This window comes from Schistocerca cancellata, chromosome 6 (genome assembly GCF_023864275.1).
Source record: "Schistocerca cancellata isolate TAMUIC-IGC-003103 chromosome 6, iqSchCanc2.1, whole genome shotgun sequence".
In the NCBI taxonomy this organism is placed as follows: Eukaryota; Metazoa; Arthropoda; class Insecta; order Orthoptera; family Acrididae; genus Schistocerca; species Schistocerca cancellata.
The window spans coordinates 49,148,391-49,162,629 of record NC_064631.1 but is presented as its reverse complement, the minus strand read 5'-3'; the positions used below and the strand labels follow the sequence as shown (position 1 = coordinate 49,162,629).

Below are 14,239 nucleotides of genomic sequence, written 5' to 3'. Positions count from 1 at the left end.
TCACCAGACACGTGTCCTGTATTCTTCCATCTAATTCTCATTACCGTCATACTTAAGTCCTCCAAGCAACATTTGTAAGAAGCGTAAAATGATGTCCACTGCGGTACGCTAAATTCTTCACCCAGTTTTGCTTTCCTGTCCTCCCTAGATTCAGGCGTCGATCCATAGCTGTTAAGTCCCATAGTGCTCAGAGCCATTTTTTTGAACTGCAATTTCTTGGAAGTTAAGCTGAGGCAATGTACTAGGCATGGATATAAACAAATTATATAAAATGTATTAATACAATAATGATAACAACGAATCGTAACGAAACAAAAATAAACTGGACGCCAAAAGATGGAAACTGCCGACTCAGAAGCAATCAAGAAATCAAACAATGTACAAACATCCACAGTGGCATTAGATTATCTATGGACACATTTAAAGATTGAATCCAGACAGACTTACAAAACAAATGAAATGAGAATTAAATCAATAACTTAATCTGTCGACCGGTGTTGATATACATCAACGGTATTTTTTATTTTTTATTTTTTATTTCGTCCTTGCGCAGGGGCAATGCTAGTCTTTTCTGTATCGTTCCAATTTTAGTAGATGTACCGCCAAAGCGAGTACATACCATCTGAGGAACCGAGGGCACAGAGGATAGTACGACTGCAGGGATTTACCCCTTTCACGCTCCCCTTGAAACCTACATTCCCAACTTAATGTCCACACACTACATTCGTTGTGCCCCTGCCCACTACACCTGTTACTCGCGGCAGATAGTCTTACCGAGTGCCGTAAGAGTTCGGGCAATGCGTGTGCATCCGCACAGAGGAAGGAGGTCAATGACCGGTTACTCTTAACTATATGGAGAACACCCAAAACAGAGATGATGAAATAGGTTGGCGAAATCAAAACTGAAGTTGCAGGAACTTCACGAGTAGAGAGTATGTCAAATCAAACACCTTTCAGCCCTCTAAATTTAAATTTTATTTTTATTGGGCTACCAGTTTCAGCGATATATTACACCATCTTCAGGCCTCATGACCGACTTGTAGGAAGATTTCAACCTCCATTCTGTTCAAAATATGGGCAATCATTCAAAGACCGGTATATGTAGATGTATGAGACAGCGATCACTTCAAACATCACATGTCGACTCTCACCTACGGAGTCGGCAGATGATGTTTGAAGTGATCGCTTTCTGAGAAATCTGTAAATTCCTGTCTTTGAATGCTGGCCCGTATTTTGAACGGAACCAAGGTTGCAGTCTTCTTACACGTCGGTCAGGGGGCCTGAAGATGGCGTAATATATAGCCGAAACTGGTAGCCCAATAAAATAGAAATTTGTAAATTCAGATGGGTGAAAGGTGTTTGATTTGACATTCTGTACTTTAACAGCAGAGGTCTCAAACCATCTCTGAAAAGATGGTCATTCATACAGGGAAATCTTCGGGTCCAAAATTCACAATGAACCGACAACTTTCAAAGTTGTGTCATTTCTCGCGGAACAAAATTTGACGGGCCCCTTTTAGTATTCGTGTGGAGCACCTCACACGTTTCACTTTTTTTTTTTTTTTTTTTTTTTGAGTGAGTTGCCACTTGTAGGCTCCTTACAAATATCTTGACTACATCATTTCGCAATTGGTTCTGATCTCAATTAACTCTGCTAGGCGGTAACGGTAGCATCATCCGAAAACATTCGAAGATAGGTGCTCAAGTTCTCCTAAATCTTTTGAATAGAATCGCTAGTAAAAAAAAAAAAAAAAAAAAAAAACGAACTCCAATATATATATACGTCGCCTCCTCACGTCCATCTGTATGTGCTAGGTACTTTCAGTAATCTGAGAAAATGATTTATTGATTCGATGACACTAATAGATACACTGATTCTCGAGGAAGTTTTTTGTATTATATATCATACAAACTATCTTCATTATGGGAATTTAAGTAAAGTTCCGATGTAATTCGAGAGACTAGTAATGCCTTGAGGCTGCAGAAAGCGTGACCAAATCTGCATAGAGCATGATGCTCTAGTGACAGAGGGGTTGTGGGGCGGGGTTTATTCCACCCCTTCAAGGTTGGTAAAAAGGCAACGGGACGTCCAGACACTGATGAATTTCGCCCAGCCACACTCGTTAATTACAGTTACCTAACTGCCGGCCACAGTGGCCGAGCGTTTCTAGGCGCTTCAGTCCGGAACCGCACTGCTACTACGGTCGCAGGTTCGAAAAATGGTTCAAATGGGTCTGAACACTATGGGACTTAACAGCTCAGGTCACCAGTCCACTAGAACTTAGAAATACTTAAACCTAACTAGCCTGAGGACATTACACACATCCATGCCCGAGGCAGGATTCGAACCTGTGACCGTAGCGGTAGCGCGGTTCCAGACTGAAGCGCCTAGAAGCGCTCGGCCACATCGTCCCATAGTGCTTAGAGCCATTTGAACCATTCTGAAGTTACCTAACTGTCGCGAGGTCGGGGTTAATACATTATGTTACCAAAAGAATCTGGACATCCCCAGAAACATACGTTTTTCATATTAGGTGCACTGTGCTGCCACCTAGTGCCAAGTACTCCATATCAGCGACCGCAGAAGTCATTAGACATCGTGAGAGAGCAGAATGGGACGCTCCGCGGAACTCACGGACTTCGAACGTGGTCAGGTGATTGGGGGTCACTTGTGTCATACGCCCGTACGCAAGATTTCCACACTCCTAATCATCCCTACATCGACTGTTTGCGATGTAAAAGTGAAGTGGAAACATGAAAAGACGCGTACAGGCCGCCGTCGTCTGTTGACTGTCAGAGACCGCCGTAATGTACAGGGTTATTACAATGATTGAAGCGGTTTCACAACTCTACAATAACTTTATTATTTGAGATACTTTCACAATGCTTTGCACACACATACAAAAACTCAAAAAGTTTTTTTAGGTATTCACAAATGTTCGATATGTGCCCCTTTAGTGATTCGGCAGACATCAAGCCGATAATCAAGTTCCTCCCACACTCGGCGCAGCACGTCCCCATCAATGAGTTCGAAAGCATCGTTGATGCGAGCTCGCAGTTCTGGCACGTTTCTTGGTAAAGGAGGTTTAAACACTGAATCTTTCACATAACCCCACAGAAAGAAATCGCATGGGGTTAAGTCGGGAGAGCGTGGAGGCCTTGACATGAATTTCTGATCATGATCTCCACCACGACCGATCCATCGGTTTTCCAATCTCCTGTTTAAGAAATGCCGAACATCATGATGGAAGTGCGGTGGAGCACCATCCTGTTGAAAGATGAAGTCGGCGCTGTCGGTCTCCAGTTGTGGCATGAGCCAATTTTCCAGCATGTCCAGATACACGTGTCCTGTAACGTTTTTTTCGCAGAAGAAAAAGGGGCCGTAAACTTTAAACCGTGAGCTTGCACAAAACACGTTAACTTTTGGTGAATTTCGAATTTGCTGCACGAATGCGTGAGGATTCTCTACCACCCAGATTCGCACATTGTGTCTGTTCACTTCACCATTAAGAAAAAATGTTGCTTCATCACTGAAAACGAGATTCGCACTGAATGCATCATCTTCCATGAGCTGTTGCAACCGCGCCAAAAATTCAATGCGTTCGACTTTGTCATCGGGTGTCAGGGCTTGTAGCAATTGTAAACGGTAAGGCTTCTGCTTTGGCCTTTTCCGTAAGACTTTCCAAACCGTCGGCTGTGGTACGTTTAGCTCCCTGCTTGCTTTATTCGTCGACTTCCGCGGGCTACGCATGAAATTTGCCCGCACACGTTCAATCGTTTCTTCGCTCACTGCAGGCCGACCCGTTGATTTCCCCTTCAGAGGCATCCAGAAGCTTTAAACTGCGCATACCATCGCTGAATGGAGTTAGCAGTTGGTGGATCTTTGTTGAACTTCGTCCTGAAGTGTTGTTGCACTGTTATGACTGACTGATGTGAGTGCATTTCAAGCACGACATACGCTTTCTCGGCTCCTGTCGCCATTTTGTCTCACTGCGCTCTCGAGCGCTCTGGCGGCAGAAACCTGAAGTGCGGCTTCAGCCGAACGAAAATTTATGAGTTTTTCTACGTATCTGTAGTGTGTCGTGACCATATGTCAATGAATGGAGCTACAGTGAATTTATGAAATCATTTGTAATAGCCCTGTATAATAAATAGGCAGACATCTATCCAGACTGTCACACAGGAATTCCAGACTGCATCAGGATCGACAGCAAGTACTATGACAGTTAGGCGGAAGACGAGAAAACTTGGATTTCATGGTAGAGCCGCTGCTCATAAGCCACACATCACGCCGGTAAACTCCAAACGACGCTTCGCTTGGTATAAGGAGCGTAAATATTGTACGATCAACAGTAGAAAAACGTTGTGCGGAGTGACTAATCATGGTACACAATGTGACGGTCCGATGGCAGGCTGGGTATGGCGAATGCCCGGTGCACGGCATCTGCCAGTGTGCGTAGTGCCAACAGCAAAATTCGTAGGTGGTGGTGTTGTGGTGTGGTCGTGTTTCTCATGGAGGGGGCTTGCAACCCATGTTGTTTTGCGAAGCACTATCACATCACAAGCCTACACTGATGTTTTAAACGACTTCTTGTTTCCCACTGTTGAGGAGCAATTCGGGGATGGCGACTGCATCTTTCAACACGATCGAGCCTCTGTTCATAATGCACGGCCTGTGGCGGAGTGGTTACACGAAAACAACATCCCTGTAATGGACTAGCCTGCACAGAGTCGTAGCCTGAGTGCTATAGAACACCATTGGGATGTTTTGGAACGCTGACTTCGTGCCAGGCCTCACCGACCGACATCGCTACCTCTCCTCAGAGCAGCATTCCGTGAATAATGGGCTGCCATTCCCCAAGAAACCTTCCAGTACCTGAATGAACGTATGCCTGCGAGTGTGGAAGCTGTCATCAAGGCTAAGAGTGGGTCAATACCATATTGAATTCCAGAATTATCGCTAGAGGGTGTCACACACTTGTAAGTCATTTTCAGGTAGTTGTCCGGATACTTTTGATCACATAATGTAGCAGTTTGTTGATATTGCTAGAGAAAATTCGTGCCCTGTCGTGAGCCTTGGCTCACGATACTAACTGCTATCGTCTCGGTGGCTGCATCTACTTCTGTTACTAGAGCGTTACTTTTATTGATTTCAGTCAGATTCTTGCTGCAGTTGCTCGAGGCGACCTGTCTCAATTCTACTGCATGTGAGTTATCATCCAATCTTTTTAATGGTATTCTAGCGTCTGTCGTGGTGAATGGGCAACTCACTCCCCATATCAAAATACGACGGGGCTTACCGCAGGGGAGTGCCGTCTCCATGTCGCTTTTTGTCTTGTCCCTAGAACACCGACTTTGCCGTATTACTGCTCAATTATGTGGCTGTAAGATATTGGGAGAAGCATCTGTGCGAGCGTATGCATGTTATGGCGTTGCTACGTCGTATGGATGACATATCCTTGCTCAAGGACATATTGAATAAATTTTGTTCTCTCTCTGGGGCCCACATTAATGAAGGTAAATGCTGACTGTTACCACTGTGGAGTTTTCATCCAGTTGTCATTCCATGAGCAACGGTGGATGCTCGCCACAAAGCGTTGCGGATTCACGTGGATGGCTGACCGTTGAAATTGGCTGCACCCAATTGGCAAGAAGTGACGGACCGAATTTAAGGGGCAATTCACGAACACGAACGCCGTTCCCTTAGGCTTTTTCACAAAGTACGGATCTTATATTTCTCCATTTTCAGTAAAGTGTGTTATGTTGCACAAATATTCCCGGTCCCCGTGGATGGCACGCAAATTGATACAGTTATCCCGTCGTTTCCTACGGAAAAGTACTTTGCGAATCCGGTATGAAGTGATAGCGACGCTCCGTCCCTTACGACGTTTGGGACTTCCCGATATGCAAGTAAATGTTTCAATGTTGTTTATATGGCGTAACGACTTAAAATGTACTCGAGTTACTCATTCCATTACATTTCACAGATTTGTATGTCTTCCGCCGGCCACTCTGACTTCCCCTGCAGATGTTGGTCGGATCAACTCTAAATTACGGCACATTATTACACTACTGGCCATTACAATTGCTACAAACACGAAGATGACGTGCTACAGACGCGAAATTCAACCGACAGGAAGAAGATGCTGTGATACGCAAATGATTAGCTTTTCAGAGCATTCACACAAGGTTGGCGCCGGTGGCGACACCTACAACGTGCTGACACCAATTTCTCATACACAAACAGCAGTTGACCGGCGTTGCCTGGTGAAACGTTGTTGTGATGCCTCCTGTGAGGAGGAGAAGATGCGTACCATCATGTCTCTGACTTTGATGAAGGTCGCATTGTAGCCTATCGCAATTGCGGTTTATAGTATCGCGACATTGCTGCTCGCGTTGGTCGAGATCTAGTGACTGTTAGCAGAATATGGAATCGGTAGGTTCAGGAGGGTGATACGGAACGCCGTGCTGGATCCCAACGGCCTCGTATCACTAGCAGTCGAGATGACGGGCATCTTATCCGCATGGCTGTAACGGATCGTGCAGCCACGTCTCGATCCCTGAGTCAACAGATGGGGACGTTTGCAAGACAACAACCATCTACACAAGCAAATCGACGACGTTTGCAGCAGCATGGACTACCAGCTCGGAGACCGTGGCTGCGGTTACCCATGAGGCTGCATCACAGAGAGGAGCGCCTGAAATGGTGTACTCAACGACGAACCTTGGTGCACGAATGGCAAAACGTCATTTTTTCGGATGAATCCAGGTTCTGTTTACAGCATCATGATGGTCGCATCCGTGTTTGGTGACATGGCGGTGAACGCACATTGGAAGCGTGTATTCGTCATCGCCATACTGGCGTATCACTCGGCGTTATGGTATGGGGTGCCATTGATTACACGTCTCGGTCACCTCTTGTTCGCATTGACGGCACTTTGAATAGTGGACGTTACATTTCAGATGCGTTATGACCCGTGGTTCTACCCTTCATTCGATCCCTGCGAAACCCTATATTTCAGTAGGGTAATGCACGACCGCATGTTGCAGGACGTGTACAGGCCTTTCTGGATACAGAAAATGTTCGACTGTTGCCCTCGCCAGCACATTCTCCATATCTCTCACCAACTGAAAATGTCTGGTCATTGGTGGCCGCGCAACTGGGTCGTCACAATACCCCAGTCACTATTCTTGATGAACTGTGGTATCGTGTTAAAGCTGCATGGGCAGCTGTACCTGTAGACGCCATCCAAGCTGTGTCTGACTCAATGTCCAGGCGTATCAAGGCCGTTATCACGGCCAGAGGTAGTTGTTCTGGGTACTGATTTCTCAGAATCTATGCACTTCAAATTGCGTGAAACTGTAATCACATGTCAGTTCTAGTATAATATATTTGTCCAATGAATACCCGTTTATCATCTGCATTTCTTCTTGGTGTAGCAATTTTAATGGTCAGTAGTGTATATTATAATAAGTTTTCTGGGAGCCTGTATTGTATCAGTGACACAACTTACCAGCAGACCTTTGCTTTCCCGTTAGGGAGCAGAATCATCCCTCTCCCCTGTTGAAATTGCTGCTCCACTGATCTTCTGGAAAACGGTGTGGAATCATGTTAGTTTACCTACTCTCCCGACGGAAGTCGACTCATCGTGGTAGAGAGGCTTTCATAATCTGATCCCGACCAATAAACACCTCGATAGCATTGGTCTTCGTCAGACTGGTCATCAAAGTGATACATTACCGAGCAGTCTTGTATCTTGCGGACGAGAACACTGCACTGGATTCGCTGACAATTGGCTTTCCTCGTCCGATCAGTTGAAGCCGCTTTCTTGGTCGAACCTCTTCTGTTCTCCCTCGGACGAAGATTAATACGATCATATGGCTGCTTGGACATTACCCCCAGTATGAAGTCGTGTGTGTTTCAACGGTGTAGACCCTAGTGTTTTTCGCATATATATGAAGTGCTCTTCCCAGAGAAAAAAAAAATTTCAATCGCAGGGTTAGGAAATTTTTGTCTATCGTGTTTTATATTAAAAAATACTATGTGAGGACTAGCACAGTGGCAGGCGGGGGTACAAGGCCTGGGATTTCGACCCCAACCCACTTTCTCTCCACCCAGCCTGAAGCTAACTATGTCTGTTCTTCCCTGACAGTGCAAGCAACTTCTGTATTAAAAAATGGCAAGGGCGCACGCCTGGAGACCGCAAAGTTGCGGGATCGAACCCCGTAGAAACAGCGGTTTTTGCACTCTATCATTACGCTAGCCTAAAAAACGAGCGTTTGGATGGATAGCGAAAATTTGTAAGATGGAGTCCTGGCTGGGTCACCGTTTTCTGCTCTGCCTTTTAACCTAGCATTCACCTCCCTGTCATGTGGAGATTTGCCAGAAACGTGGTTCGGATTCCACATTACACTGTAGCTCCTTTTTCCCACGCTACATAACTGATTAGGGAGTGCATGTCGCCTAAGTGACTAAGTGACATTCACTTGATTGCACTCGTTTCAGAACAACTGCACAGCGAAAAAATGTGGGAATACAAAACCTGTGAATTTCAATTTTTTATGCTTAGAGTGAAACGCAGCATGAGATGCAGCTTTACTTCGTTTGATTAAAAAAAAAAATGTTCTGTAGCCGCGCAGCATATGGCTCAACTTTCAGCTTTCTGCTTCTCTTGTGTCAATCATAGATTCTCTCCGTGGTGGGGGGAAAGATTTTATTTGTTTGGACACTTTTAAACTATACAGGAGACTGGTAAACGACTCTACATTGGCAAGAAAGAGATTTACGTCTTGTAGAGATCATAAAGACATACGTACGATCATCTTGAATCGGATTTAGAAATTTCTTATTGATGAACACACAAACTTGCGAAACACTTCAATAGACGGTTGATAGATGCTTTTCTAAATACGACGACAATTTCAGACTGCCAATTTCTGCTTCACTCAGATTATCAGTCTCAAATCGCACTCTCAATTCACAGCAAATTTTTCCAACAACGTGCTGTGAGATACTCAACTTTGAAATATCATAAAAAATATGACCAATAACGAAACGATAACTACCTCATTATCAGATAATGATGTCAGTCCTACACTTTTAAATAATCAAACATTTAACCCATAGTTCTCGTGCAACTGCACAGCGAAAATACACGTGAATACAAAACATGTGGTCCTTTATTTTAATGTTTCAAGTGGGACGTTTTCCACAAAAGTACTTCAGCGACTTTGTGCAGTTGACGTGCAGTGCGTTCTTTGAGCAGAGGAGACAATTTTCAGTTTTCTGCTCTATTATAATGAAAGCTACATGTGGACGCGATTCCTTACGTGGCATGGGGAAGAAGTCTGCCATAAAGATCCAACAACAAAGAATTGCGGCAATGAGTGTCAACAATGCAACACACAGCCTACTAAGTTTCAGAAGAGGCGTGCTGTAACATGAGCTAAACATGTAGATCATGCGGGGTTTTTACTTATTTTTTCTTTTATTTGTGCCACCTTAAGCAACCTCCCATACGTATTGAATCACTCGCAGACACTTACGCCCATGATTTGCGCACAGTAGTTACATGGTTTGTATGCAAACTAGTTACAGCACGATGCGCTACTATCACTGCCAAGAGATGTCATTCCAAACGCTAATTCAATACTAAACACGTAACATTCATGCCTCCAGACAACTTTCCTGTCACGCGCTGCTTACATCGCGTAAGTCATATGAAGGTGATAATATTCACTTACTTAACGTAGTCCTCTGAATTTTATTCGTGCATGCAAACGGGTATGTATTGTGTTGTGCACGTGCCGTATGTCAGTTTGTGGGATGGAGTTTCATGCCTGTTGCACTTGGTCGGTCAGTATAGCAACAGTTAATGCTATTTCTGGATGACGCTGGAGTTGTCATCCAGTGATGTCCCAGATTTACTCTATTGGAGACACACCTGGTGATCGGACAGTCCAAGACTTGTCGACACTCTGTAGAGCGTGTTGGGTTATAACAGCGGTATGCGAGCGAGCGTTATCCTGTTGGAAAACACCCCCTGGAATGCTGTTTATAAATAACAGCGCAACAGGTCGAATCACAAAACTGACGATTAGATTTGTAGTTAGGATGTGTGGGATAACCATGAGAGTGCTCCTGACGTCATACGAAATCGCACGCCAGACCATAACTCCAGGTGCAGGTCCAGTGCGACTAGCAGTCTGAAGTCAGAATGGCGGTACTTTGGGGCTCAGTGGGTTCTGGCTCGGAGCTCTCCTTGAAGTAACCGATTTATATCAGTTCGTTGCGCTGCCAACTGCTGCTCAAATTGCCGCTGCAGGTGCAGTACGAAACGCCGGAGCCACACTTCGAACACTATAGTCTTCCCTCTCGGCAGTGTACGTGATCGCCTGAAGCCTGGGCTTCTTGCAACCGTATATTCTCGAGATCGCCACTGCCAAGTCTATTTGCAGTATCGCAAAAGGAACCTCCACCTTCTCGTAGCTCTACACGATACGACCTCGTTCAAACTCAGTGAGGTGTTGATAACGGCGTCTTCGTCGCCCTAAAGGCATTCTTGACTAACATCAACTCACGAAGTCCAAGCTCAAAAGTAAATAACGCTCACGACCTTCAGAGCGTGTATTTAAAGCAAACACGGTTTGCATGCTCACAGTGGCGTTACTAGCGCCACTCCTATGCGACTGGCGCGAAAAGTGAATAGACATCATCTTTCAGACGTAGAAACACGCCTACTAACTTTCGTTCATGTCACACAACTCCTTCTTGGTGATGCGGTTTCTCCCCGTCAGCGTATTTACGTCGCAGTAATGAGAAGTGTAACCCTGTCTCGCACGTCAGACCGAGACTGAGCACCTAGATTTTGACTAACATGATACGTGGTGCAGCGCAGAAGATCGATTCATGTCGGCTATCAGATGTTTCCGATCCTGAGGAGAGTACGAGGGATAATCACTGTTGCGCGCAGCTCATGGAGGAAAGAGCGCGACTTCCAGCCGCCGCCGCCGCGAGTGCGATATCGCGCTACGTCGAAGATACCACGAGGGACGGAGAAAATGTTTTGCAAAAACAGACATAATGTCTTATGGGATAACAGAAATCAGTGATTTTATAATGTTGCTTAAAATCCGTCTTGATTGCAAAAAATTTTTTTATTATTCATATGACCGGTTTCGGTTCATTCAGAACCATCTTCAGATCTGATATTTCAGTTACAGGAGTAACCCGTCCAAATCCAGCAACTTTCACATGCTACGTCACATGTGACGACTCTACATTGGCAAGAAAGAGATTTACGTCTTGTAGAGATCTTAAAGACATACGTACGATCATCTTGAATCGGATTTAGAAATTTCTTATTGATGAACACACAAATTTGTGACGTAGCATGTGAAAGTTGCTGGATTTGGACGGGTTACTCCTGTAACTGAAATATCAGATCTGAAGATGGTTCTGAATGAACCGAAACCGGTCATATGAATAATGAAAAAATTTTTTGCAATCAAGACGTATTTTAAGCAACGGAGAAAATGTACAAGCCAGTGTTTCCGGTACATTTAAAAATTTTAAGATATTTGTGCTGCTAGTTGTCATGTAATCTGTCAACTTTACTGACAAAATAAGACGTCCGCGGAAATTCGGATGTGCCTTGTTCATGTTCTAAAATTTTTCTGACGTTTCTTGGACGATATTTTCGTTATATCTTCTCAGATCCTCGTCGGGCAGCAATACGAATAGTTATGTTCAATTTAGAATATTCTATATGTTTCTCTTAAAGTCTGTTTGAAATTCTCGCCTTATCTTTAATAACTGCCAAGTTGCAACTGAGATTCTCCTTTCATAGGCTTGCTTCATAGGTGCAAGATCACTTGTCTTTTGGCTAAGCATATTTCTCACATAATTACTCACTTCATCCATTTGTTTATATCATTCATTCTCCACTATGCTGTAATTTTTGTATAATTTAATCAGGTACACTTTCCTGTTCTTTGATTCCTTTATTAGTTTTTTTTTCTGCATCTCACTCATCTCATTAGTTTGTGATCGCTTGAAATTCTCAAGCTGTTCACAACTCATAATACCTTTGCAGTTTTTTTATGGTTTCATAAAATATAGTTAACTTCGTTTTTTGTTCTGTTTAGTCCATTTTCTATTGATTTTCTTCTGAAAGACTTTGTGAAGGACCAACACGCTCTTCTCCGCTGATTGTTCTCCGCTGATTCTACTGACGCATTATCTCTGTCATTTCTATTGTCATATCTCGCGCATCTCAGTGGAGCATCATCTATGAGTTTATTTTCTGCTATCACATTACAATATCCCATTATTATCTTGTGCTGGGATTTGCTGCTATTTATTTGTTACGGTAACGTTTTAGTAGAAGTCTTCCACCCCTTCTTCAGAATCAGAATGAAAGCGAACTGGTGAATGAAGCAATAAATTTTTCCTAAATACACTAACGCGCCAAAGAAACTGGTAGAGGCATGCGTATTCAAATACAGGAATCTGTAAACAGGCAGAATACAGGGTTATTACAAATGATTGAAGCGATTTCACAGCTCTACAATAACTTTATTATTTGAGATATTTTCACAATGCTTTGCACACACATACAAAAACTCAAAAAGTTTTTTTAGGCATTCACAAATGTTCGATATGTGCCCCTTTAGCGATTCGCCAGACATCAAGCTGATAATCAAGTTCCTCCCACACTCGGGGCAGCATGTCCCCATCAATGAGTTCGAAAGTATCGTTGATTGGAGCTCGCAGTTCTGGCACGTTTCTTGGTAGAGGAGGTTTAAACACTGAATCTTTCACATAACCCCACAGAAAGAAATCGCATGGGGTTAAGTCGGGAGAGCGTGGAGGCCATGACGTGAATTGCTGATCATAATCTCCACCACGAGCGATCCATCGGTTCTCCAATCTCCTGTTTAAGAAATGCCGAACATCATGATGGAAGTGCGGTGGAGCACCATCCTGTTGAAAGATGAAGTCGGCGCTGTCGGTCTCTAGTTGTGGCATGAGCCAATTTTCCGCGGGCTACGCGTGAAACTTGCCCGCACGCGTTCAACCGTTTCTTCGCTCACTGCAGGCCGACCCGTTGATTTCCCCTTACAGAGGCATCCAGAAGCTTTAAACTGCGCATACCATCGCCGAATGGAGTTAGCAGTTGGTGGATCTTTGTTGAACTTCGTCCTGAAGTGTCGTTGCACTGTTATGACTGACTGATGTGAGTGCATTTCAAGCACGACACACGCTTTCTCGGCTCCTGTCGCCATTCTGTCTCACTGCGCTCTCGAGCGCTCTGACGGCAGAAACCTGAAGTGCGGCTTCAGCCGAACAAAACTTTATGAGTTTTTCTACGTATCTGTAGTGTGTCGTGACCATATGTCAATGAATGGAGCTACAGTGAATTTATGAAATCGCTTCAATCATTTGTAATACCCCTGTACGTTGCTGCGGTCAGCAACGCCTATATAAGACAACAATTGACTGGCGCAGTTCTTACATCGGTTACTGCTGCTACAATGGCAAGTTATCAACATTTATCGTGGGCGCACGAGCGATGGGTCACAGCATCTCAGAGATAGCGAGTAGCGATGAAGTGGGGATTTTCCTGTACAACCATTTCACGAGTGTACCGTGAATATCAGGAATCCTGTAAAACATCAAATCTCCGACATCGCTGCGGCCGGAAAAACATCCTGCAAGAACGGGACCAATGACGACTCAAGAGAATCGTTCAACGTGACAGAAGCGCAACGCCACCGCAAACTGCTGCAGATTTCAGTGCTGGGCCATCGACAAGTGTCAGCGTGCGAACCATTCAATGAAACGTTATCGATACGGGCTTTCAGAGCCGAAGGTTGACTCGTGTACCCTGGATGCCTGCACGACACAAAGCTTTACTCCATGCCTGGGCCTGGGTCAGCACTGACATAAGACTGGTGATGACTGGACGAGTTTCGTTTCAAATTGTATTGAACCGATGGACGTGTACTGGTATGGAGACAGCCTCATGAATTCACGGACCCTGCATGCTAGCAGGGGACTGTTCAAGCCGATGGAGGCTCTGTAATAGTGTGGGGCGTGTGCAATTGGAGTGATATCGGACGCCTGATACGTCTAGATTCGACTCTGACGGATGACACTTACGTAAGCATCTTGTCTGATCACCTGCATCCATTCATGTCCATTGAGCATTCTGACGGACTTAGGCAATTCCAGCAG

The 14,239-nt window shown here is 44.5% G+C and overlaps 1 non-coding gene across 1 annotated transcript; it reads right to left on the bottom strand.

Moving 5' to 3' along the window:
- Window positions 1-509: 509 nt before the first annotated feature.
- Window positions 510-615, bottom strand: LOC126090335 (U6 spliceosomal RNA). The gene has a single exon (XR_007521179.1). It is a non-coding gene; the product is annotated as a U6 spliceosomal RNA (small nuclear RNA).
- Window positions 616-14,239: the final 13,624 nt, after the last annotated feature.